At 33.8% G+C, this 26,449-nt stretch overlaps 1 protein-coding gene across 5 annotated transcripts in view; it reads left to right on the forward strand.

Moving 5' to 3' along the window:
• The window catches only part of MARCHF1 (membrane associated ring-CH-type finger 1), a 663,738-nt gene that overhangs the window by 140,376 nt on the left and 496,913 nt on the right, over positions 1–26,449 (forward strand). The window contains exon 1 of one of the 5 annotated variants that reach the window (XM_074229020.1): positions 427–595. The exons of 3 other annotated variants lie outside the window; for them this stretch is intronic. The gene's annotated coding sequence lies outside the window, so the exon portion shown is untranslated. Of the gene's footprint in view, positions 1–426; positions 596–26,449 lie in introns of those variants that run through there. One more of the 5 variants, XM_074229021.1, reaches the window with a different exon arrangement.

A 26,449-nucleotide genomic window follows, 5' to 3' on the forward strand; every position in this document is an offset into this window, starting at 1 on the left:
GGGTGCTTAGTGCACTCCTGGGGAATCAGGGGGGAAGCCAAAGCAAGCAGTGACAGCAGCTTCAAATGTGGGAATCAGCTCCATTAAAGGAAGCAGTTGCTAATAAGGGCCTGAGAGACCCAGGTTTCCTTGGTTTCCATGATAGTTATTAGGTACCATAGAAATTGAATTGTCTCCCACAATGCTCTTGGGGGAGAAGGAGTGCTCCCAATGACAAAGCAATGCAGTTATGACTCGCAGTAAATCGTCCTCAGAATGAAAAAAGAGGACCAAAGCAAAACTCCCTGAATTCTTGGACCTTTCCATTATAATTTGGTCCACTTGACTCTCGGGGGAGAAGACCCTGGCTGATGCTGTACAGTGTCTCAAACACTATTTTCCCCTTTTTGTTTAGAACTGAGCTTTGGCAAAGCAAGGATGTGAACAATTACACAGGTGGGCTACTCAGGGGGAGTGAAGAGATCAGGCAGCCAATCAGGGACTGGCAACCTCCAGCACTGCCAACATGCCCCTCCAGCAGATTTGTGTAATCCCAGCGAGGGAGACTGCCAGCAATGGGAGAAGTTCATTGGGCAGAAACAAAGAGAAGAACAAGGTAAGAGGAGGTATGATTTTGATACAAAAGGACAAGCCAAGCCCCAGTAGCCAACCAGGATTCCCAGCTCCATAGGATGGAAGGCACCCTAGGTTGAAGAGCAGCTGCACATGGGGCTTCAGCGGGTGACAGTAGATTGGAATAGAATCAGCTGTGACTAACGAGAACATAACTCAGCCGCATCTCTGAGTTCTGGAGGGAAAGAAAAGAAACTGAGACCATGAGGACATTTGCTAAGAAGACAGGTTGGAATTACTGCAGGCTGATTAATTTTACTATTTAGTTCATCATAACATTTCACTGAGATCCTAGAATACTTCTACCATAATAAATCTCACTCCTCCTCCCTCCCTTCATTTGCATATCCTGCTCCTGGCTGAATGAATGAGGATCCTTTCATTTTCTTTTCTTAGATTTGGTTATTGTTCTATCCTAATGGTGCTTCTTTTTCACAAGCCTGATAAATTGGAAAATAAGTTCTTATCAAAAGTTTAGAGAAGCCACTAATATTGCAGCAAGCGACATTCAATTCATAGTTACACACACACAATCTTCCCATCTTCTCCAAGTGGTATTTGTTATGCCTGTTTGTTTTGCATTTCTTTTTATGGAAAAAGTCTCACATTTGAAACCTACACCAGAGAAATGTAATATGCACAAAACTAAATTTAGATATTATTGCAACCAAAATAAAGTCCTTTCTAATTTTAAGACTAGCTGCCTTTCTTATATTAATTTCAGAAGCCATAAGAAGGAAATATTCATTGAAGAATTTATTATAAAGGGCTTTATGATAAATTAACAGAAAGGGAAATCCAGAGACTGAATGTCAGAAACCACGCCCTGGAACTTAAATCTCTTTATCCTTTTTAAGCAGTCTTTGCCTGTTACAAAAGTCTCATTAACCTTTTAAAAGACATAGGTGTGGAGTTTTTTTCCTTCCTGTTCTGAACTTGAATCTCTCTCTTTGGCAGACTTATGTATGTGCACAGTGAGGGAAGACACAAAAGACAGCTGGGTCAAGGAAAGGAGAGTAAAAGGGTAATGAAAGCTAACACATCTTCCACAGCTATTGTGTGCTTAGAAGTTCATATGGCCTACTTCAAAAAAATATCATTTTGAAAATCAACAAGTTATTGATGTGGCTGAGCTTATTAGATGGTGGAACATTTCAGATATCCTGACTGATTTAGATTGAGAGGCACTATTGGTGTAGTAATTGCCTTGTGACAGTTCTGAGATAGTGTTTTGATCTTTCATGAATTAAATATCCTTGAAAGGTAACCTCAGTTTGCAGCAGAAAGTGGTGTTCCTCCCTCCCCAAGATGTGTTGTTCTCTCTGTGGGCTTCAGATGTTTCACATAGCAAAAGGGTAGCTTTAAGGGGTTTTGGGAAACAGAACGATTTTGCTAATGCACTTTTTTTTTTGCAAGGTAATGGGGATTAAGTGACTTGTACACATATACAACTAGGTAATTATTCAGTGTCTGAGATCAGATTTGAACTCAGGTCCTCCTGACTCCAGGGCTGGTGCTCTATCGATTGCATCACCCAGCTGCCCCCACTGTACTACCTAGCTGTCCCAACAATTTTGAAGTTAGTGTTATGTAATACAAAGAATGCATTCTCTAGCTGAAGGATCTGGGATCAAAATCCACCTTTGTAACTGTTTCTCTAACCTTAGTTTCTTCATCCCTTTAACAAGGAGAAAGGATCTGATAATCTGTAAATTCTTTTTCAGATATATTTCTGTGGTCTTATGACCCTAGGTTTATACTGAATGAAATGGGCAAAGGTTCATAGTGACCAACAATAGAGTCGTGATTCTTTGGTCTGTTTAAAAGAAGCTAAATTTTGAGGATAATGTTGAATGGAGATATTAAATGGTGTATTTATTTAGTATTCATGAATTGTCAGCAACTATTCTGCATGGGGTTTCAAGAAACTATTTTATTTGGTGTTTTTTTTTCTACTTGGCTTTTTTTTAAATCTGTTTGGAAAGGAATCAGCCAACTCTGAGATGACTTGAAAATGGAATGCATTCTTTTAAACACTTTCAGGAAAACTGAAAACTTCCATCAGAACTTAAATTTAATCAGTAGTTATAGACATTTAATGAAAATCTTATCTCATTAATATCTTAGTTTCAGTTATGGAAATGAGCAATATGTTAACCAGAAAAAGGAATGCCCTTAGTTAACATGGTGGGGGTGATTAATAGCAATAAAGAAGTCTCCTTAATCTACATTCCTGACACTGACTTGGCCAAGTCAAGCCAAGTCTTTATGTATAGAATGTGAATGACAATATCTGTACTAAAGTAAATGAAATGATAAATACATAATATGTGCAATTTATTATTGCAATCATTTGTTAATGCAATTATTATTTATTATTAAATTACTATTTTAGCATTAGGAACTTGGGTTAGACCTATGATTATCATGATATAGGAAACTCCCAGATGAAGTTACTCCCTCTATGAATTCAAGTTACTACTTTCTGTGTTGAGTGGCCAGAGTGACTTGGCTTATATAGGTATTATGTATTAGAGACATAAATTTGAACTCATATTTTCTCAACTAGAATCATTGTTATTATTGTTATTATTATTATTACATATGATGCATTTGTATTTAATCTAAAACTAAAAATGATCTTATCATCTAATATAACTAATGATAGAAAATCTTGCATTGATGACTTTATATCAAGCTTTTCCTCTTGGATTAGGATGAGGGTAGGCATTCTGAGTAACTAATATTTGAGAATTTAATCTGCTTAAACTGTTTGGTGTTATAGCTCATTGTTTTTATTGTTGCTGTTTGTTTTCTGATGATACATTTTGTAATGTTTATCTAAAAAGACCTGAAATTGTCTTGAAGCCTCTGTTTAGCATATTAAGATAAAAATATTAAATTGCCTTTTCTCTATGATATGAAAGTTAAAAAGTAAGATGGATATTTTGAATACTGAGTAAATTTTTTAAAAATGAATGTTTTCCTAAACATAGGAAAAGGAATTGAGTTTTTGATTCCATTTGTACAGAACCTCTAAGATGGGAAAACTCCCTCACAGATGTAGATCTACATGTTCTTCAACTAGGAGCTACCCAGAACAGAGGTGTTAATCCAGCTCCCACAATACTCAGTCTGCTTCCTAAACCAGATTAAAATGCAATTGGGAAACATTTAACAAATTAAATAAATGTATAATAGAATAAGGTCAATACTTAACTTTCTAAGTTAATATGTGGATGTGAGGATTCTTACTTTGTATCCAATCATGTCTCCAATTTCTACTTGAGTTTGACCACTGAACTGGAGCCTAAAAAATGCCCATGATTCCATAGCTGTATGTAGTATGGACTTCCATTTTTCAAAGCTGGCTTTCTAAGTATTACATTATCCTGCCTGTCATCCAGATTCAGGTTTTTCCTTGAAGTATTGAGGGTTTTCATAAAGGACTCATTACAATTAGAGACAAGTTTACTGACATTCCTAGAAATATAAGAGATGTGGCCTTGTAGTACATCCAACTTATTTCTTATTGGGATGCTAGTATCTTTATATGGGCCAATATTTAGCATAAATCTCGTATATATTTCTCTGAATTATTTCCTTAGCATAAATCTTCTATGTATTTCTCTAAATTATTTCCTGAAATATATAAATAATGCGACTTTGTGTGTTTTTGTACTAGGCAAAATGATATAACACTACAAAATTAGTGATCTGAAAATAACAATTGAGTCAATAACAGCAACTAACCAAGGGGTCATTCAGATGATAAACCTATAGAAATTGGGGAACTGAAAAGTAATTAGATTGGGCATGGTGGAAGGACAGCATACAAAAGAAACAAAATAATAAATTTCTTAAAAAATATGTCTTGAGAAATATTTTTTCCAGTCAAAAAAAAAGTTCCCACAGAAGAAAATGGTTCAGATACAGGCTTTTTTCCCCTTCTTCCTTACTCCTACACTATTCTTTTTATTCCTGGCAAAACCATTTATATAAGTCTTGACCAGAAGACCTAGTTTCATTTTTTTCTCAGCTTGTACTACCTCTATGACCTTGACCAAATCAATCATTCTCATTGAGCTTTACTTTCCTCATTGTTAAAAGAGGAGGTTGGATTATAGAAATCCTAAATTTCTTTTTATTGTGGAAACCCTGTTTCATTTTAAGAACAGCGATTGACTCAAATGTTCATGCATCTCTCTAACATTTCCCTAGATTCCTTGTTTTATTTGTGGGTCCCTACTATTTCTGACTTTTCTCTTGCAGGGGAACTAAGATTTCCCTCCCAACACTCACTGATTTCTTCTCATCCCTAGACTTTTTCCCATATGGCTACAAGCTTCAAATTATGGTGAGCATTCTCATGGTCTCTGATGTTACTAAAGAATCACATCCAATTTGCATGCAGATTCCTCCAAAGTGAGCCTTATCTTGTAGTATGTAATTCATGATCCCTCCCTGGATTTTTCATTACATTCAGGTGCTCATCCATAGCACCACATCAATCACCAAATCAGCCATATTTCCCCAATTAACTGAAGGAAAGGGAGTGGACAAAAGCTTCTTTGGGAAACATATCTCCCACATATGATATAGAGCTTCCTCCTACAGTCCCAAGAGAGAAAGACCCTCTCTAGGGAAATCTGCACACTTTATCCCCTTCATGCTAAGCCAGGTACCTAAGGGAGGAGAGAAAACACAAGCTTCAGGGTGGAGGTTTAAAAATTTTTTTTCTTATCTTCTGATGTCAGAACTACCCCCCCACTAACCCCACATTGGTTACCAGTTATGATGTAGGGAGGGCGCTAGCAAGGATCAGTGGGGGTTTGTTTAACACTGAAGAACTGACAAGGCTCTCTGATTCATGAGGGTAAGAAAAGATCATAAATTTTAATTCATGAGGTAATGCAAAAATTACAAGCTAATTCACAGAGTTCTTTAAGGAGGCAACAAGGTAAAGAAAGTTTTTGAGAAGATGATAAAGTTTAGAAAAGAAGGGGAAGCACCAGCAGCTGCCATAAGAAGCAGAAGGGGAGAAGTTAGCATGAAGAAGAAGAGTACAGCTGCAAGTGGGCTGTCAGCAGAAGTCAGCTGAGGTGGGACTTTTCAATGAAGTCTTGAGAGGGAGGGGTCAGGAGGAGATAGGGCCTGTTTAGGGGCAGTACCAGGGAGGGATTAAGAATGGCTTAACACATGATATCAGGTATCATCACATGTCAGGAAGGGTTTAGGGTTAGTTTAAACCTTAGGAATCTATAGTTTTTTTGACACCCTAACTAGAAATACTGGTTTCAGAGTATTTATTAATACAACATATTTTAACATCGTGGAATTTATGTGATGCTTTTCTTGGCAAGATAACTTGGAGATGGTGGTTTAGATGGTATTACATACTAGACTAGTACAGGTTCAGCATTTAAAAAAATGGAGAAGGTTTAACAGTTTTGAACATTAACTGTTTTAAACAGTGCCTATTTGTTAGGTACATTCCTTGCTTGTTAATATGGGTTGGTTTGTCAGTACAAGGTCAATGCAGAAAGGAAGGTAATATAATAATACAGAAAAAGAAGGGTTATTACATTTGTCTGAATTACAATTTTTTGTCTTTAATACAGAAAGGGAAAAAAATTAAAATATTTCTTTCCCTAACCAGAGTTCCCAATTTTGCAAGGACTGTTTTTTTTAAATGTATGGTGCTTGGAATAGAATAGATGCTCAATAAAAGTTTGAATTGAGTAAAGTCAATATAAGTATAATTTTTTATATAAGATATATATCTACATTTTGGAATATTGGATTTTTATTTTTATTTTTTTAGGTTTTTGCAAGGCAAATGAGGTTAAGTGGCTTGCCCAAGGCCACACAGCTAGGTAATTATTAAGTGTTTCAGGCCAGATTTGAACTCAGGTACTCCTGACTCCAGGGCTGGTGCTCTATCCATTGCACCACCTAGCGCCCTCTGGAATATTGTTAAATATCAGTTTAGTTATAGTGATGATGTAAAAATTAAGACCTCACAAACAGGTAGTAGGCAGGTAGCACTGGATTGGCAGTTGGGAGACCTAGATTCCAGTCCCATCTTTGCCTCTGGCTACTTGAGTAACCTTGCACAAGCCTCTTTATTTCTCAGCTTCTAGTTTCTTCACACATAGAATAAGGAAATTCTACTCAACTATTTCCACTGTCTTTGTAGTATTCTGTAATTTTTCCTTTCATCCTCAGTTTTGAGGGGAAAGGGCCATCATGTAAAAACAGGGAGCTTCTGATTTGCAGACTGTTTACTGCCCATGGTCTAATGCTGTCATGGCAACTTCAGATAGGACTTGAAATTCAATAAATTTAGGAATTTTTTAGGGGTGAATTAATTAAATGTTTTACCAAATATAGCAGACAATGATGTTATAAATATCCAAATGACTCTTGGCAAAAAAAAGTTCCCCCTCCAACTTAAAGCAAGGTTCATAGCTCTCAATTTTTCATCTCAGACTTGCATTTTAATATGGTATTTGTTTGTAATAGAACTGGAAAATTCAAACCAGGATGAACCCTCAAAAGAGTGTTGGGTTCAGGAAGGACAAGAACTGAATTAAAAAGAGCCCAAGGATTAAAAGTTTCAAAGTATAACCAACTGAGGCCCGACTTTGGAGTCAGGAAGACCTGGGTTTAAATTCAGTTTTGTGATAAAGGGCAAGTCTTTAATTTCTTGGTCAAGACTAGAAGTTGAAGACAAGCAATCAATATGTATCATTAGAGAGAGTTTTCAGACTTGGAGTTTTCTGGTTATGAGGGTATCTTCCTACCCTTACACCCCCAAGGTTCACTTCACAAGGTTGTTATGAGACTCAAAATAATATATTTAAAGTACTTTGAAGTTTGCAAAATCTTGTAAAAAATACCTGTTATTTTTACTATCACCACTACCATCATTGCTATCACCAGTATTTACTATCACCACTACCACCACCAATAGCAATAATTGCTGTAATTTCTTCTGCAATTGCAGAGTGTGATAAGGGTTGCTGTGACAGAATACTACAGCAAAGAGATTGAGGTGTTTTCAGTTGAAGAACATGGTTTCAAATTCTTTTTTTATTTGTTGTCAATATGACTTTGGACTTTTTAACTTCTGTGGACCTCAGTTTCCTTGTCAATAAAAGGAGAGAATTCTGGACTTGGTGACTTTTAAAGTGAACTATCCAACTTTATGATTTATAGCCATATAGAACATCTAAAAAATACAACCATTAGAGTCCTGAGTATAATCTTGCCCCAATGGCAAGAGATTGAGTCAGGCTCATACCAATGTGAATGTAAGTTTCCTAGAATTCTCCCTAGAAACCAGTTATAATTCATTTAAAGCAGATATATGGATCTCAAACTTTTTTGGTCTTAAAACCCCTCTATACTCTGAAAAATTAATGAAGATCTTAATAAACTTTTGTTTCTGTGGGCAGGTATCCACCTATGTTTACCTTATTTGAAATTAAAATATCTTGGTAATAATATGAAAATAATTCTAGTCTCCAGATCCTTGAGAGGATCCCCAGGACTATACTCAGTGAAGCACTCATCTAGATAAATGCGTTAATTCCTGGAGACAAAAAAAGCAAATGTTTTTTTCTCATTTTTCCTTAAAAGCCCTTAACACAATCTGTAGTCTAAACAGGAGAATAGAGATGCATATACTTAGAACTTATTCTACTAAGAATGATAAAATTGTTAATATAATTTATGCAATGAAAAACAGAAAATAGGTTTGCCTTCAGCAATGAAATTATAATTCATATTAAATTTTCTTGATTAAAACTACAGTTTTAGATAATTACATTAATAAATAAAACAAAATAATGCATTTTATTGACTATTAAGTGAAAACAATTAGTAATGGCTGACATACCTGAGTCAGCATTTTTAAACTGACAGTGCAATTAAGCATATTTATTGAGAAGATTTCTAGTTAATGTCTTTGGAAGTTTATTTTTTTAAAATCACTGTTTAGGTCTCAGAAATTTAGGCCTCAGAAAATCTATATTAAACATTTTTACCTCATAATTGGCTGTTATGGAGAATAAGAGAAGGAACTGTCATACATATATAGTAGTCAATTATGACTACACAGGTTTATTACCTTTGTTTAGCAGATATTTTTAAGGAGGGAAGTTGCTTGGAGTCATCATGGATGTGGAATATCAAAATCTAAACTTCACTGAAATAAAATAAAGAAAGCCTTGACCCTTGGACCAGTCAGTTCCCAAGGCACATGTTTCTGAGAAAACATAGTTGAAAATACTTGTCTGAAAATATCTATTGATCTGGTCATCCAGCTTTTTTAAAGTTCTTTTCTCAAGGCCCAGCTCCAGTACTACTTTACATATGTGACTTTCTCTTGTGCCTCTACTGAAGATGAGTTTTTCCCCACTCGAATTTTCTAAGATCATCTGGTTTGTCTTTCTCCTTTAACCTTGTAACACACTATCTCATGTCCACATTTATTTTAATAGTCCAGCAGACTAATAGTTACTTGAAAGCAGAAATGACATGATTTCTCTCTTTTTTAAAAAATCTCTAGAGACAATATTTAACATAAAAACTGAATTCTTTTCCTGAACTTTGCCATCCCATTTTTTTAAAATTGAAATAGTATTAGAATTGGCCCCAATGTTATGCTTTTCAAAAGAGTTTGCACTAGCTAGGCCAGATGATTGATTTCCAAGGCAGCACTAATTTCTTCTTTATTACTCTCCTGGGACATATAGTAAGCATTATAATAAATTTTTGTTGATTCGACTTTCCATTGATTAATTCATATCAATTTGGTCTGACTGGAGACAACGATTCTTTGTTGGTAGGAAAAACAGTATCTGAATCATGCTTCATTGGCTATTTAGCTGAAATAATCCAGAGGCTTTTAAAATTTTTTGTATCCCTTAAGCCTGTGAATCCCTTGTAAGTATAATGTTTGGAAATGCATAAAATAAAATCCATGGAATTACCAAGGAAATCAATTATATTGAAATACACTTATTCAATCTATTTTGTAAAAAGTTCAAGGATTCCAGGCGCAGAATAGCTGAACTAATTAATAATTGACCAAATTCCAGTGCATTGGGTACTAAAAATTATATGCTTAAAATAAACTCTAAAGTTTGCTTTCTGGATACTTATTCCAATTTAAATTTATTTTTATGTCTTAAAAATGGCAGTTAGGTGACATGGCTGTAGTGAGGTGATGGCAGGTGAGGCAGAGTGAGCAACACCTCTGATTGTGAAGGATTGAGTCACTCCTCTGTTCATATACTATAAACTCATGCAAGGTGTATGTGTCCCTGCAAGGAGATAGCCCTCAGAGTTCAAATACAGCCTCAAAGATATGTGTTGGGTGACTCTGGACAAGTCCCTTAATCTTGCTCTATCTCAGTTTCCTCAATGGTAAAATGGGACTAATAATGTGCCTACCTCCCAGGGCTGTGGTAATGATTAACTGAGATAATATTTGTAAAGTTCTTAGCATCAGACCTGGAACATCAGAGATATTTAATAAATACTTATTCCCTTCTCCCTTAAAAATAATTCTATTGAAAACTATTGTTGTTCAGTCATAATTAGTCAAGTCCAATGCTTTGAGACCCCATATGTATTTTTTTTTGGCAGAGATATTGCAGTGGTTTGTCATTTCCTTCTCCAGTTCATTTTACAGATAAGGAAACTGAGACAAACAGGATGAAGTGACTTACCAAAGGTCACAGAACTAGTAAGTATCTGAGGCCAGATTTGAATTCAGGAAGATGATTCTTCCTAACTATAGGTCTGGTGCCCTATGCACCATGGAGCCAAGTCAGCTACTGCATTGAAAGATATAAGATGGGTAATTATTGAATTCCAACAATAAGAAGCAGGTACTCCTGTACTCTGCCCTGAACAAAACATATATGAAGCATTATGTTAAGTTTTGGCAGGCTCTGATAAACTGGGAGACTTTTGGTATAAGGAAAGATCTTAATTTCATGTCATCTGCTGATGAGATTTAAGTAATGAGGATGTGCTTTTTGGAGAAAAGAAGACTCAAGAGGGAGCATGATAATATTTAAAAGGTTGTCATGTGCAAAAGGGATATTATTAATTCTGTTTGATGCCAAGTGGTCAGAAGCAGGAGCCATGGAGAATTGGCAGTGAAACAACTATAGGTTTGCTATTGATATAGCAATTTGACATGTGTGTGTGATGTACTCAATGTGAGCAAATGGCTTACCCTTCATGGTAAAACCACTAAAAGGAAAGAGAGGGTCATTTGATGCAACAAACTATGGATCTATGGATCTATTCTCTGTTGCTTGCACAAATTTTTGTCTAACAACATCAAGAAAAGCATATATATTCTTTCAGTCGGCACCCTACCATCCATACATGGAACCATCCTTGACAACAAATGAAGAACTTCTGAAAGCTGTAGATAAGTTCATTTACCTCGGCAGTATACTTTACAGGGATGTTCATATTGAAAATGAGGTTGTTGCATGCATTTCCAGTTAGCTACCTCAGTATTTGGGCTGCTCTGAAGGAAAGTGTGGGATAGGCAAGGCTTTACAGGAACCAAACTGAAGGTCTACAAAACTGTGACCTTACTGGTAGATACCTTTGAAACCCAGACACTGTACACCATCATTCCATCTCTCTCTCTCTCTCTCTCTCTCTCTCTCTCTCTCTCTCTCTCTCTCTCTCTCTCTCTCTCTCTCTCTCTCTCTCTCTCCATATAGATTAGATACATAGATAGATACTTGAGCTATGACTATATATTCAATGTATATACACATACATACATACACACTTATCTGTTTGTCTATCTGTAGAGGATACTTTTTCTCAGGTATGCATGGACTAGATGGCCATTGAAGTCCCTACAAACAAATATGAAACTCTTTAATTTAGTGAAAAAATGTATCAATTCTTGGTGGCTAAAAATTCTTTAGTTGTAATTCTGTTAAGGCTATTCACTAGAAGACATTGCTTTTCCTAGTATACTGACTTGTGGGAGAAATAATGTCTGTATATACTTGGAAAATTAGTGAAGCATTTGGGATCTAGTTCTATGATGCAGGCTAGCACAGGAATGTAAATATGTAAATACTTAACTGGAGATAGATTCACTTTTTTATTAGAGTTATTATATCTCTCCTCTGCTTGGTTCAGGTTATCAGAAAAATCCCCATTGCTTATAATGGAAATAACATTCTTTTGGTATTAAACAGTAAGCAATCATTTTTCTATTATCTGTACACTTATGGCAAAGTAATTGACAATACATTTATGAATCTATAGATATGTATATATGTAGACAAATCAATATATAGATACACCTGTAGACATATAGATGCTGTGTAAGAAATGAATTGTCAATTACTTTGATGGCAAAACTATATAGAATGCAACAAAATGATTGCTGTTTGCTATGAAAAGAACATTATTTATTATATGTGTTATATATGAAATCTATGCAGATATTACATATGTAATATCATATATATGTTATATTTATTTATAGAATTATATATATTTATAGATAAGGCTTAATAACTTAAAACTTCAAGACCTTTGGAACATTGTGGGTATATATGTATGTGTGTATATATATATATGTGTGTGTGTGTGTGTGTGTGCATATTTTAAAATAGAGAAAGAGAAAAGAAAGTATTGTTTTCTTTCATTCTTAAGGAGGATCAAAATAATATCATTATGTTAGAAGCAAGTTACAGTGTGTCAAACTATGAATGATCAGATTAGTATGAACTCAAAATGCTCTTGCACAAATTGAGCATGGATATATATATATCCCAGTGTGTTTTGATATGTTGATATTTTTATAGAAATGACATTTATACACATATGGCCACCAAAACTAGATTATAAATTTGAAATCTGAAAACATGAACCATTTGATGTAATTTAGTGAATAGACTGCTGTACTTTAAGTCAGGAAATCTTTGGTTCAACTACCACCTCTAACATACAACAACTATGTGACCACTCTGAACATCAATTTCCTGGTGTGTAAATTTGGAATGCTAATCCCTGTCAAACCTATCTCATATTATAGTGAGGTTTAAATTAGATAATTTATTATTTCAATATTCTGTATTATCATTAGTCCTCTTTGCATTGATATCTGCTGAGTAAAATTCTTTTTTTGTTAAAATCTATTTTGATGGTTCTAGGGTAAAGTTTAATTTTTTCTGTTTCTTTAGTTTGGCATTGTAAAGTTTCTTCCTTTCATGGTTATTCTTTCCTAAATTTTTGCTGAATGTTTAGGATAATATTTAGAAAGTACAACTATTTCAAATACATCAGTTTTCTTTTTTATTTTGATTCACTGATGTTAGTTTCCAATTTAAGTAATGTTTTCCCCAATTAGCATTTTATAAATGCCATACCATCCTGAGTGAAGTGAAATCAGTCAACAGCGAACTTTTACGTTAACAGAGATTGTTATTGAATATCTGATTTCATGAGGAAATGGGAAAATATTTCTTTTCCTATTTTCTATTACAGATGCTTTTCTTTGCAATATAACCTCATTTAAAATTCACTTAAGCCACCACAAAGACTGCTTTTATTATGTTGTGGTGAGCCTGAAATGTGCTAAAGCAGAAGGTAAAATGCTGCCCCCAAATTCTGTACCCAAAATTTATTTTTTTTCAAATCATAATGGATATTGACATTTGAGAATAAAAAGAAATTTACATGGAGGTAACTGTTCTAGTATTAAATTACTGACAAAGACCACAGCATAGCAAGCCTTTTATCCAGCCAAGATTTTTGGCTGTACCATCTCTAATCTATCCAAGAAAGATGAACTGTAATGAACTTGAGCTATGACAAGAAAATGTGAGCTACCTAAAAAAGGCAGAAATAGCCTAGAGTATTTATCTAGATTTTTAAAACATACTCTCAATACAGAGATAACATGAATTTGCTTTATAGACTGTCCCTGTGCTTTATAATTATCTTTGTATGATATATCTGGGGGACAGACAAAGTGTAGGCACACTGTATGTATGAATGCCCATAGAAGGCAGTTGGGTCTTGGATGAAAGAGAGATAGGGAGTGACTCATATGGTGAGCCTAAAAATTGGTTTGCCCACTCCTCTGAGAAAATATTTGCATTCAAGTTAATATATTGATGAAGGATGGCTTCAGTTCCCACTACAGGAGTCTAGTGTTTTTGTCTGCCCAGATTACTCCAATCCACCACACTACTAGCAGCTTTTCTTCCCTTTCTTGTGATTTAGTGACTCAATCAAACTTAAGTCCTGATGTATCCCAAATTTTATAGCCACAGATCTGGTCATTTTTGCTTTATTTCAAAAAGTAAACATTTTCCCCTAATGTCAAACTTTCCTATAGGTGACACACTGTGATAATTAGTTATTTAGATAAAATAATCCTTGCTAATATATTACCTGTCCTAAGTATAAGAACCTTGTCCCAATTACTCCTCAAAGAAAGAGGTTAGTGTTGAGAAATATGGGAATGTTAAAGGAAAGGCAAATTAAGTCAGGTCAGCCTTGCATGGACCCTCAAATCATACTATGTATGTGGAAGTCTACTCTGTCTATATGTAAAGTTTACCCAGTATATAATAGTGGATCATCCCCCGCCCCCCACAAACCTTTAACAGCCCAGTGTGACATTTAACAACTGTGGGGAAAATCCCATATATGACTGGATGAGAAAATATAGAAAGCAGTTGAAATGCTTTTGTTGTTCATTTATTTCAGTCATGTCTGATTCTTAGTGACCCCTTTGGGGTTTCCTTGGCATATATATTAAAGTGGTTTGCTATTTCCTTCTCTAGTTCATTTTATGGATAAGGACTCTGAAGGAAACAGAATTAAGTGAAGAGCCCAGGGTCATAGAGGACTATTAAGTATCAGAGATTGGATTTGAACTCAGGAAGATGAGTCTTCTTGACTCTAGGCCCAGCCTCTGCCCACTAAGCCAGTTGGAATGTGTTCTTTTTTAAATAATCAGAAGTCAGTGTTGCTGTCCAACTTCCTTAGGCTCTGTGAAGGAGAGCATCATGACATATATCATTATCATTCTCTATCTTGGGAATTAATTCTGGAAATATAGTAATAAAATTAAAAATGTTTTTCAAGTATTTGAATGTTGACTTTTGGTAAAAAACAAGTTTGAGGTAGTCCATACTCCAGAGTATATTATTCTACCTATATTTGCAAACTTTCTATAGGGTAATGAATGGGTTAAAATGTATTTATGTCATGCTTATCATCACTAATGCTTAGAAAAGAATAAGAAACTATTTTAATACCCCATTTACATTTAGAAATCATCTTTGCCAATGCTAAATTGGTTAATTTCAGCTGCTAAATTAACTTTACAGCCATAACAATTATACTCATGGTGACTAACTCTGGTTCTTCTAAATTGAGCCTTTCGATTTGTGTGCCTAATAGATCTCTTAAAGCATTTACAATCAAGAGCACTTTTTCAGTACAGATGTTCCTCACTTTATATGATAAATGTTTTCTTGAAAAGTAATGTGTACTTCAAATTTGAGGTAAATCAAATATTAAGTGAATTAGCTATTTCAAGGAGCCTAGTACAAAAATAGGCCATTAAATAAGAATAAATAAGCTTGTTATATTTTTGTTACATGCAACTCATATACCGAGTTTGCTTACATCATCATTTACTTCTAAATATTTTAATTCTTTTAGTGAAATTCTTAACAGATAAAAATATTGATAAGCTTCAGAATATTCCCAGTGGAAGTTTTTCTAAGGTATCTTAACTGGCCTTAAGATTCACAAGATCTTAGAGAGAATTTCTCCAAGGATTTAAATAACTCCGTGGTAAGTCCTGGGTGCTATGAGGATGACATTTCTATACCAGTTTGATAGCAGGTATAAAGAGACAGTGGTATGCCTCATAAAATCTCTTTTCAAGTATGTGTTGCAATGGCTTGCTAAAAAGTGACCAATCCATCAGCAAGTATTGCTGAGTACATTCTGTATGTTCAGAACTGGGAAAAGATGTGATGAGTCAAACTCCTCTGGGATAAGTAACCTTGAAAAGCTGAGAAAATTTCTAGGGCCATATTTCCATTCCATCTGCTTTGTGTTATGTCTCATTTTCACTTATTATTGCTGATGATAGACAAAAGTTTGTCTGATCCTCTCAAGATACACTCTTCTCTAACACCTTCACCCCCACAAGTAGAATTAGTTTGATAGAAATCTGTTTCTCTGAGCAGAAATACTGTTTATTTGACAAAGAACTTCTTTGCAGTTCTCAAGGCTTTTTTTATGAGACTTGATTTGTTATTATTCTTGCCAAATTATGAGACCAAACATTTACTACAATCTGATTAATTGCAGAATATTTCTGAGCAATCAAATTCATTGATCCCTGCATTTATTTCTTCATTTATCTATAGATTTTAAAATCAGAATTACATAATATATATATCAATTATTAGAGCAATAATAAATTAAATATTCACCAAAATAGTTAAATAGTTTTATTTATATCATTTAATAGTTTTTGTTGTTGTTTCATGTCATTTATTTGTTCAATAGACAGTCCAGATAGACAATGCCATTTTCAGATCCCTTGAGAAAAAATGAAATAGGAATTTTTAACAATTTCAACATAATTCTATTTTTATGAAGGCAAAAAGATTATGTTAAAATATTCTTGTCTTTGCCTATAATAAAAATAACACCTAGCATTTAAATAGCACTTTAATGTTCTTAAAATAATTTATATATGTTAATTAATTTGAGCCTCACAATAATCCTGGGAGGTAGATGCTGCTTTTCAAATGAGGATTCCGAGTCAAACAGATTAAGTGACTTATCTAGAGTCATAGAGAAGTTAATAAATATCTGAAGCAGGCCTTTTTATTCCAAGTTGTATGTTCTGTCCACTGTGCACCTGGCTATTCTGTATCATACCAACTTACATTGTATTTAATCAGTGCTCTTATTTTGAAACATCTATTATAACAGGATGTTATGGTAAATTGGAACAGGCACAAAGACTTGTATTCTAAATCCCATTAAAGAATCTTACAGTCAAAGAACATGTTGCAAGAATTTTACAGGATTTTATGTTACTATTCTCAAATATCCTCTCCATTTCTTAGCTTGAATTTCTGACGAATGCAAAAATACAAAGGTCCCATTCTCACAGTAGATATATTGATGATAAACACTTTTAATTTCAATTCTTTAATTATTTTTTTTTCTTAGGGCAAAAAGTTAGTTAAATTTGCTGTAAACTCCTTTGAAGAAAGAAGCTCATCTCTATTCTTATTTCTCCATTGTCTAGAAAAGCCTGGTCAATGCAAAGTTGGAGATGCATAATTCCTCACCTCTGCTTCAACACTTAAGTATTTCCTTTGGTCAAGAAGTCCATCTGTGTAACAGAATCAAGAGCCAAAATGATCATAGTGTATTTTCTTTTTATATCCACAGAGGTACCATAGAGATACATTAGAGGTTTAGTCTTACAAATTTATATCTGAACAAGAATTAATTCTAAAATACTCCTATTAGTTATCTATGCTTGTAAAAACTTTTGGCAAAGAGATTCAGTCAGTCTCTCTCTCTTCCCCGCTCCCCCCACTGTCACACACACACACACACACACACACACACACACACACACACACACACATACACACAATCTGATGAGCCTATAATTTATAAAAACAATAATACCTCATCTTCACACAGTATGTGTACAAATCCTGCATAAAGGTTTTAAAGAAATAAAAGTTAACATCAATCAACAAATATTTAATAAACATTCTAGGACTGGAAGTATAAGTATAAGTGAAACATTCCTTTCCTTAAAGAAATTTACAGATTAACTATGTATATATTTGTTAGCCAAAAATGATTCTAAAGTTGATTTAAGATCTGACTAAGTTGTTGCTTAGAGAAGAATAAAAAAGGAAGTTATACAGAAAACTGCTGCCTTATTTTCAGATAAAGGTAAGCATATCCAAATTTCCATCCATTTTCCCCCCTAAATTCAAAGAGTTTAGTGTGACTGAAGCAATGTGGCAATGGAGAAAGCAAAAGCTTTTTCTCAATATCTAGCCCATGGTAAATTTTCACCAATTGTTTACTGAGGCTTTCAAAGGTTTATAAGGGTTTGGAATTATGCTATGTATATATGAGTGTTATACATATTATTATAATAATATTACTATATAGTATTATATTATATTATACATTATATTATAATATTATTGTATGATTAATATTATGAATATTATATAAATATTTAAAGCAAGCAAAAATTATTAAATAATTATGTATAGCATTAAAATACACTACACAATAGTCATTTGTAACAATCATGTACTTTTGTGAATTGATTCTAACTATTCTGGGAAACAGTTTTTAATTATGCACAAAAAATTTCCCGAATAATATATCTCCTCTGACCCAGTGGCATCACTGTTCATTCAATACTCCTAAGGGATCAAAGAAAGGGGGAAAGCCCTCTATGTATAAAAATATTTATAGCAGCTTTTTTTTTGCAGTGGTATAAACTGGAAATTAGAGTATATCAATTTTGGAATGATTGGAAAATTATGATATAGAAATGTAATGCAATACTATTATACTATTTATAAAAGAGGAAAAAGACTTCAAAGAGACATGGAAAAAACATATAGATTGTTATTTGTCCTTTGTCCTTGAAGAAGACCATAAGATCATGGAAGTGATGCTATGACAAGCATGTGAATTGGAATTGAGGGAGCAAGTGCTGTGCAAAGTCACCAGCCTCACTTTCTCCTCCAAAGTATCTGGGTCTAGTGGTGAGATATGTATCAAGAAGACTGGAGGTAACCATGGATGTGAGGCAATCAGGGTGAAGTGACTTGTACAAGGTCACACAGCTGTAAATGTCAAGTATCTGAGGCTAGATTTGAACTCAGATTCTCCTGACTCCAGGGTTGGTGCTCTATCAATTGTACCACCTAACTGCTCAATTACAAATTAATATATTATGTAGTATATAGAACAAGAAGAAAACCTTCATACTGCCTCATCAACATAAAAATAATAAATTAAAAAAAAACTTAAGAACAGATGAACCAATCGATCACTTATGATTTCAAAGGACTGATAAATGAAGAGCTCTACTCACTTCATGACATATTAGAATGTTATTGAGAATGGGAAATATGTTTTTGGATATCACTAATGTGGGAATTGGTCATGCTTGTATTCTACAGGAGTCCTAGACTTATGACTTTATTCTTTTCTGTTTCTTCCCAGTGGATAGGGAGAGTTGAAAGGGAGAAAAAAAGTGAAATCTTGATCATTGAAAAACAGGAAATGGAATTTTAAATATCAGTTTAGTTACTAATTTCTAAACTCTAATATGTTTAATGTACTTTTGAAATTGCCTGTGTAAATAAGGTGAGGGTTCTATCATACCTTCCCTCGGTATAAAGATTTTAGTTTGTTTTTTTTTTCTTTTTAAAATAAATTTTAAAATTATTTCCCCCAAGAATAATCTCCCTGGATTCCTAATTACTGCAAGGCCTGGAAAAATGCATACATTTGTAGATGTAGATTTAGATATAGATACAATATTATATGCACATACTTTTTTATTTTCTATTGAGGAAAATTCTGTATCTGTTTCACAAGTTGATGAGATCATGGGCCTGGTACAAGAGAATAAGGACCTGAAAAGTTAGCTGGTGCCTGGAGATAGAATCAGAAAGTAGAGAAGGCAAAATTATACAGGAAAAAAAATTTTAGCTTAGTTTTATTAATTTTCACAACACGGAGAAATCAAATTCTAGAAACATTTTGGGCATTATGACTGGATGATGGGAAACTGGTGCAACATTTTTGTTTTACATTTTTTCAGGTTAATAGAAATGGCCTATGGCTCCTCGCAACATGATATATACCTGATTAGCTGTTTTTCTTTAATGGGTGAGAATTTTAATAAGCTAATTACAAGGGAGCAATACCCTCATGCATGCAAAATAGTTGTGCTTCTAAAGCTAGTGTGTTAAGAAATTACATGGCAAGCACAAATCTAAAAATGATATGATTATGTGTTATTTCTCTTTATAATACAACAGTCTTTTATAATTGGACATAAAGTTGGATGCTGAGATATAAAACACTTTAGTTATTATTAAGGAAAACAGTATCAAGTTCTTTTCCCCAATAGTTCAGAATATATGTGTCCTTGGTTTACCAGCAGGCTGCTAGCTCTTGATGAAAGTAAACTTTCTCAAATGCCATATGCATTCAGTTTTATTTATCCTTGGTGTTGTTAAAATCTCTACAGTATTCTTCTTTTTCTTTAATCTTTAGTGTATTATAAATTTCAATAAAACTTATACTAAAGAAATGGTAGTCCTTCATTTCCTACAATATTTGTAAACTCATATGTAGGGTCCCATCATATAAATGATTCCAAAATAGAAGTATTATAGTAAAGTTGAAAGAGAAATAGAATGAGAATGAGTGGGGAAATACAGTCTTAGCCCTAACTCTCAAAATTATTAATTTAGTGACTATTAGCATTTTATTTCACTTTTCTGTCCCTTTGATTTCTCATCTGTAAAATAGAGATAATTCTTTCACCACTTACCTTATAGTCATTTTGATCCTAAGGGATATACAGTTGGGAATTATTGTCATGAAATGTACTCCATTGGGTAAGATGCTTTACTGGTTGGCACACTCAGCTATATCAGCAGCATTTATGTGGTTTTCAAAGAAGACAATCTGGAAGAGACCAGAGTATCTACTGTACATCAGATTAGCTTAACATTTAGGTACTTAAAGTGGATGAAATTTTTCACAAAGTGGGTGTATTTTTACAGATAGTATCAGTCATCTATAACTCAGTAAATGGTCATCTTTGAATTGTTACAGTTGAAAAACTCAACCTCCTCACTCAAGTAACTTATCTGGTGATGGGTCACCCTGAATTTAGCTATGTTTGTACTCATATGGCAGAGATCAGATGCCAGAGGACCAATTTTTTTTAATAATTTCCTGTGGCAGGAAAATACTACAGCTTTTATAAATTCATTGTAATATCAATGAATAAACATCTTTCTGATTGAAAATGCATCTACTGTGGGTGAAAAAATAAAACAGAAGTGTTACCTTAGATCCTCAGAGATCTTATTTATATTAGCTTAATATAAAGTTGGATGGCTTTATAACCTAAGGGAGAAAAATTACTTTAAATCCTATTATACTGTTCCTTAAAATAGCATCCCAAGCAAAGTCTTCTTGTGAGTAAGTAGAGTAGGTGAACACATTATTTCATTTGAGCTCATGGAGAAAGATGGGAGCCCCTGTGTCTATGTCCCCTATTACCACCCGATGTTTCACTCTTACACCTATTTCATAGCTTAGTGAATATCTCTTAAAAGACATAAATTCTTAGAAACACATGGATCTAAGTTACCATTCATTTGTATTTAAGTGTTTATTAAGGGAAACAAAATCCTATACTATTATATGACTTTGAAACAATACCTCAGTCTCTAAAGAATCAAAATTATGAGTCAACTAGAGGTCAAGGGAGCAGAATGCTATTATTCAGTGACTTGAATTAAGGCCTAGATAACATGATCAACTAATATGAAAATGATATATACCTGGTAAGGAGAGTTGACTTAGTGGGTAACAGATTAAAAAAAAGTCTTTGCAAACAAAAAGTATGGTACTGATAACTAAAAGATGAAATGCAGCAAGCATATATATATATATATATATATATATATATATATATATATATGTATGTATATATATATATACACATATATATGTATATATACATGAGAAAGTCTTACATTTGGGTTCAAAAAGTTGATTTCATGAGTACAGAATGGAAACAAATGTTTAAATAAAAGCTTTTCAGAGAAGTGTCTAGGATTTTAGTGGACTGAAAATTCAATAAGTGTGAGTATTACAATAATGAAGCCAGAAAAACTCTCTCCTTCTTGGGATTCCTTATGGAAGATGTGACTTTCAGGAATAAGGAGAGGATATTCCTGTTCACGGGTATTATGTCAGTGTCGGACACCACAGTTTAGGTAGGACATTGTTAAATTGAAGAGCTTCCAGAGAACTACAAAGAAAATGGTAGGTCTAGAATCCATGGCATATGGGAGCAGTAGAAGGAACAGTAAATGTTTTTCCTGGAGAAAAAAAAGGTGTTGACTTTAAGGGTATAATAATTTAAATACATAAAGGGAAGTCAAATGGAAGAGAGAGAGATTAGATTCATTTTATTCAAAAGGGAGAACAATGAATAGAAATTTCAAAGGCTTCCTGTAAAGTAAAATTAGTTAAAAATAGAACTCTCTATTGGGGAGGGCTACTGGGTTTCCTTTCTTTGGGGGATCAGCAAGCAAAGGCTAAATGAAAACTTGTCATATATCATAAGATAAATTATGTTTTGGGTGTAGATTGAAATATATGACCCATAAGCATCTTTCCAACAATAAAAATTCAATTTTTTAGTGAATTTGTTCAATTAGAGACATGTATAATATTATATATATATATATATAAATGAATGCATGAACACATACAGTTCACAATACACATATATAAATCTATAAGTCATGATACAATATGGCATCCACTAAATGCCAAAGAAGTGGTTTGGACAGACATTAGTACTGGTGTCACCAGTGGAATGGATTATCGTGAGCAGGTGAGACTTGGTATCATAGAGGAATGAGGCTTCTGATGTTAGGAGATAAACTATTAAGTTCAACATAAAATATCAATTAATATTCTCATTTTATTAAATAACTAGAGAATATGATTTCAAATCTTATCAGCATTATATTTATAGACATTTCCAGTAGCAACTTGACATAGAAGAACCAAAGAACTCATTCCTTTGTGAATCTAATCATTGAAAGTCAGTGTGACCTTTCAAGTTCATTTTGATATTGCTTACATAGTTTACTCCTTAATCCATTAGTTCTATATTCCCTATAGAATGTATTTAATATGTACAGCCAGGAAATATTTTGTTACTTGCGCTAAATAACAAAAGGATACTTTAGTCCCCAGAATGAATTTGTCCAGATGAATGAAATTTGAGGCTGAAGGAAATTTTACCTTTATGGTAAAGTATCTTTTTTCCCCTTATAATCTTTGGATCAGAGAGCTGGGGAAGGACCATATAGATCATACAGTCCAATTCTTTGATTTTAATAAATGAAGAAACTTAGTTCTAGTGAAGCTAAATGACTTGAGTGCTCCATACATTATTAATAGTATTATTAATTTTTTGTCTCTGTTGGAAGCATTATTTTCTTCTGTGGAAATAAAAAATAATTTTAAAACAAAAACAAAAAAAATTACAAACCAAAAGTGACCAGATAGTGCTTTTTTTGGCCCAAGGTCACACAGCTAGGTAATTATTAAGGGTCTAAGGATGGATTTAAACTCAGGTCCTCCTGACTCCAGGGCTGGTGCTCTATTCACCATGCCATCTAGCTGTCCCAAGATATTGCTTTAAAATAATGCTCTTTAAAAATGGTAAAGATTTGAATATAGGGCTGACTAGGAGTAAGGGAAGCTTTGAGATCTGGTTTTGACTTTGCCACAACTAACTTTGTGACCTTGGCTAGGTCATCTAATATATTTGAGATTCTATTTCTTTTACTCTAAAATTGAAATAAGAGGATTGGAATAGATGATTTAAGTCTTTCTAGTTCTAAAACTTATTGAAAGCTATGACAGTTTTTTTTCAAAGTCTTAGTGTGATAAACTGACAAAATTCTGTGAAGGTATATGAATGCATAATTTCAACATGAACTTATAAATTATATGTATATAGAGAAATATCTGCATATATACACATACCCATAAAACCATGACTGATATCATTTATTGATGATATCAGTGAGGAAGATGTTGTGACAAGAACATGAATTGGATTTGAGTGAGGGGGTGCTATGCTAAGTCACAAAGCTCACTTTCTACTCCAAACCTATCTGGTTCCAGTGGCCAGAGATAATCAGGATGACTGGAGATGGTCCAGGATGGGAAGCAGTCAGAGTTAAGTGACTTGCCCAGAGTCATACTGCTAGTGAGTATCAAAAACCTGAAGGTGCCTTTGAACTCAGGTCATACTGATTTCAGGGCTAGTGCTTCATTCACTGCACCTTATAGCTGCCCCTGCAATAATATAATGATGTTCTCATGGTCCAGAAAGTCCAAGTTCACATTAACTTTAATATTGTTGATTGTGTGACCTTGAGGGAATCACATGGCCTCTTGGTGTCCCAGGCACTTCTCTTAAGATAAAAATTATAGAATTCTAAGACTATCCGTAGTATAGGATCTGTGTTGGTAGAAAGAACTTTCCTCACCAGAAGTTTTCTACATGACTGGAATTATAAATTCTGAATCTCTATGTATCTGTTTCTCTAGCTTTATCTTTTGTTATAGTATCTTGATGATATGAACTTGAACCAGTGGGTAAATATATACATATATATATATATATATATATAAATAGTTGATATTTTCCTTTTATATATATCATTCACATGTGAAAGTCTCAGCCGAAAGTGTAACTGAATGTATTCCCCAGAGTAATCTTTCTTAACAATAAACTCCCATTGTTCATGCATATTCATGCAGGATCATCTGCATTGTGAATTGTTTTATTCACAGTTAGGGTACAATTCCTCACACTATGTTGGATTAAAGTAATGATCTCACTTTCTCAGTCAGAAATTCTTTTTATCCTCCCCTGAATTAGGAATACTCCTGAAATTTTCCTGATTGCTTTTGGGGCATGTGAGTAACCTCCAGATATCTTTTCCCAAAGATATCTGGAGGGGTGGACTGGAGTGCTCAGTGGTTTAGCAATGAGATAGCATGGACAAAACTTTGCAATTTGCCTGGGTCTGTATATAAATATCAACTGTTGTTATTATTGTCATTATTTTAATTACCTACAGTTACTAGGACTTGAAAACTTAGAATTTCTGTGAGATAGAGAGTGAACTGGGTCAGTACATAGTTCTGTGAAAAATTTAAGAAACTTTTAAACAATAAAATCTTGCAGATACTTAGGCTTACTGATGAAAAGGGGCTTCTGGGTTTTTAAATGTTCTGTTTTTATGAGCTGGAATAATTCACATTTTAACACACAAGCTTTTCTGAATTCCAGAGTAAAAAGGAACATTAAATTTCCCTATTTTGTCCCAGAAACCTGATCCATTCGAATTAAAATGAATGGAGCATAGGGAAATCACTGCAACATAATGAAACAATGAGTCTTCCCTGCATAATGATAACACCTTGCACACATGTGAAGACTTTTGCCAGTGGAGCTTAGAGGACTACCATTCTAGTAGTTAATATTTTTATCCCCAGCCTATGCGTCAGAGAAAAGGAAGTTACAGAGACTTGTGTCCATTTTTAAGCTCATCTACAGTCAAGGGCAGAAAACAAACCTTCCAACTCCTAATTGACTTAGTAGTTACTGAGGAGTAGAAAACAAACTTCCTGACCCCTTAAATTTTTATCATGTTGCTTCCACTGATTTTAAAGACTTAGGTTTTGTTATTTTGCTCAGGCATAGATTCAGGCTCTGCCCCTCCCATTAGGTGCTTAACAAACCCTCTAAAAGGTCAAATTATATCATAGTAACAGAAAAATAATTCTTTGACATATTATAATTTAGTACATTATTCTTAGGCTATTAAAGAAAAAATAAATTGCTTCTTTTCAATGTCCTAAAAATTAAACAAATTTAGAGTCATAATCTCATTCAACCCCTAAAGAGACAAGCTTTTACAAACAACCTCTAAATTGGATTGATATTTAAAGAGGTCACAAATAGGCTGATTGAAGAGGAAGATTTACATGTCACCAAAGAGTCAGAGATCATGGAGATTCTTCCTCTGGCTTATCTAAGGAATATTTAAGGCTTTAAATAAATTCTCACATGGGACAAGTATTGGTCAACTTAACCTCTCAACTAGGAGAAATGATTTTCTCCTGATTTTTCCTTACATTTATTATTTTATGAATTGGGTTTTGGTCAGGTGAGGTTTAATAAGTCTGCTTAATAAGGCTTTTGCCCATTATCCACATTTTGTTTTTCATCATTCTGGTAAGTGATAACAAGCTTATAGGAAGCAGGTGTCCTGAAAAGTTCAGTGAAATACGTTCTACTAAGCTTTAAAAAAAAGAAAAAAGGAAATCTAAACATAAAAATTGTTGATAAATGCCCCTGTTATTCCTCTTAAAATGGGAGAAACAGCAGAGACTATACTCTTCCCAGAGCCCTTAGACACTCCACTGGAACCTTTTCACCAAACTGAAATGGAATGCCAAATGATGAGAATTTTATGATTGTCCATTTAAACAATTCTTAATCTTATTATAGTCTTTTCTGCCATCAAAGTTCCTAAAATAGGAGCAATGCATTAAACCTCTTTGCTACCTAGCACCTATCACAATGCATTATTGAGCAAGTCAATGGTGTTCAATTAGTTCTTGATTGATTTTTTTTCCAACCATTACTTCAAAACTCTTTTAACTTGAACAATGTAGCATTCTTTTTCATGGTGGAAAGATCAAATTGTCTCATGTAACACCCTTATTTTATATTTCAAACTGCGTGAGAAGCAAAATAAAATAGAAAAATGTGTGATAACTGAGAGAATAAATGAAAAGAAATAATACCAAATAGCAGCTGTACTCATGTTGATTGAAATGACTAATATCTTAGTCCAGAAAAAGAGATAATGAAATGTACTTC

Source organism: Macrotis lagotis, chromosome 3, assembly GCF_037893015.1.
Source record: "Macrotis lagotis isolate mMagLag1 chromosome 3, bilby.v1.9.chrom.fasta, whole genome shotgun sequence".
NCBI lineage: Eukaryota > Metazoa > Chordata > Mammalia > Peramelemorphia > Peramelidae > Macrotis > Macrotis lagotis.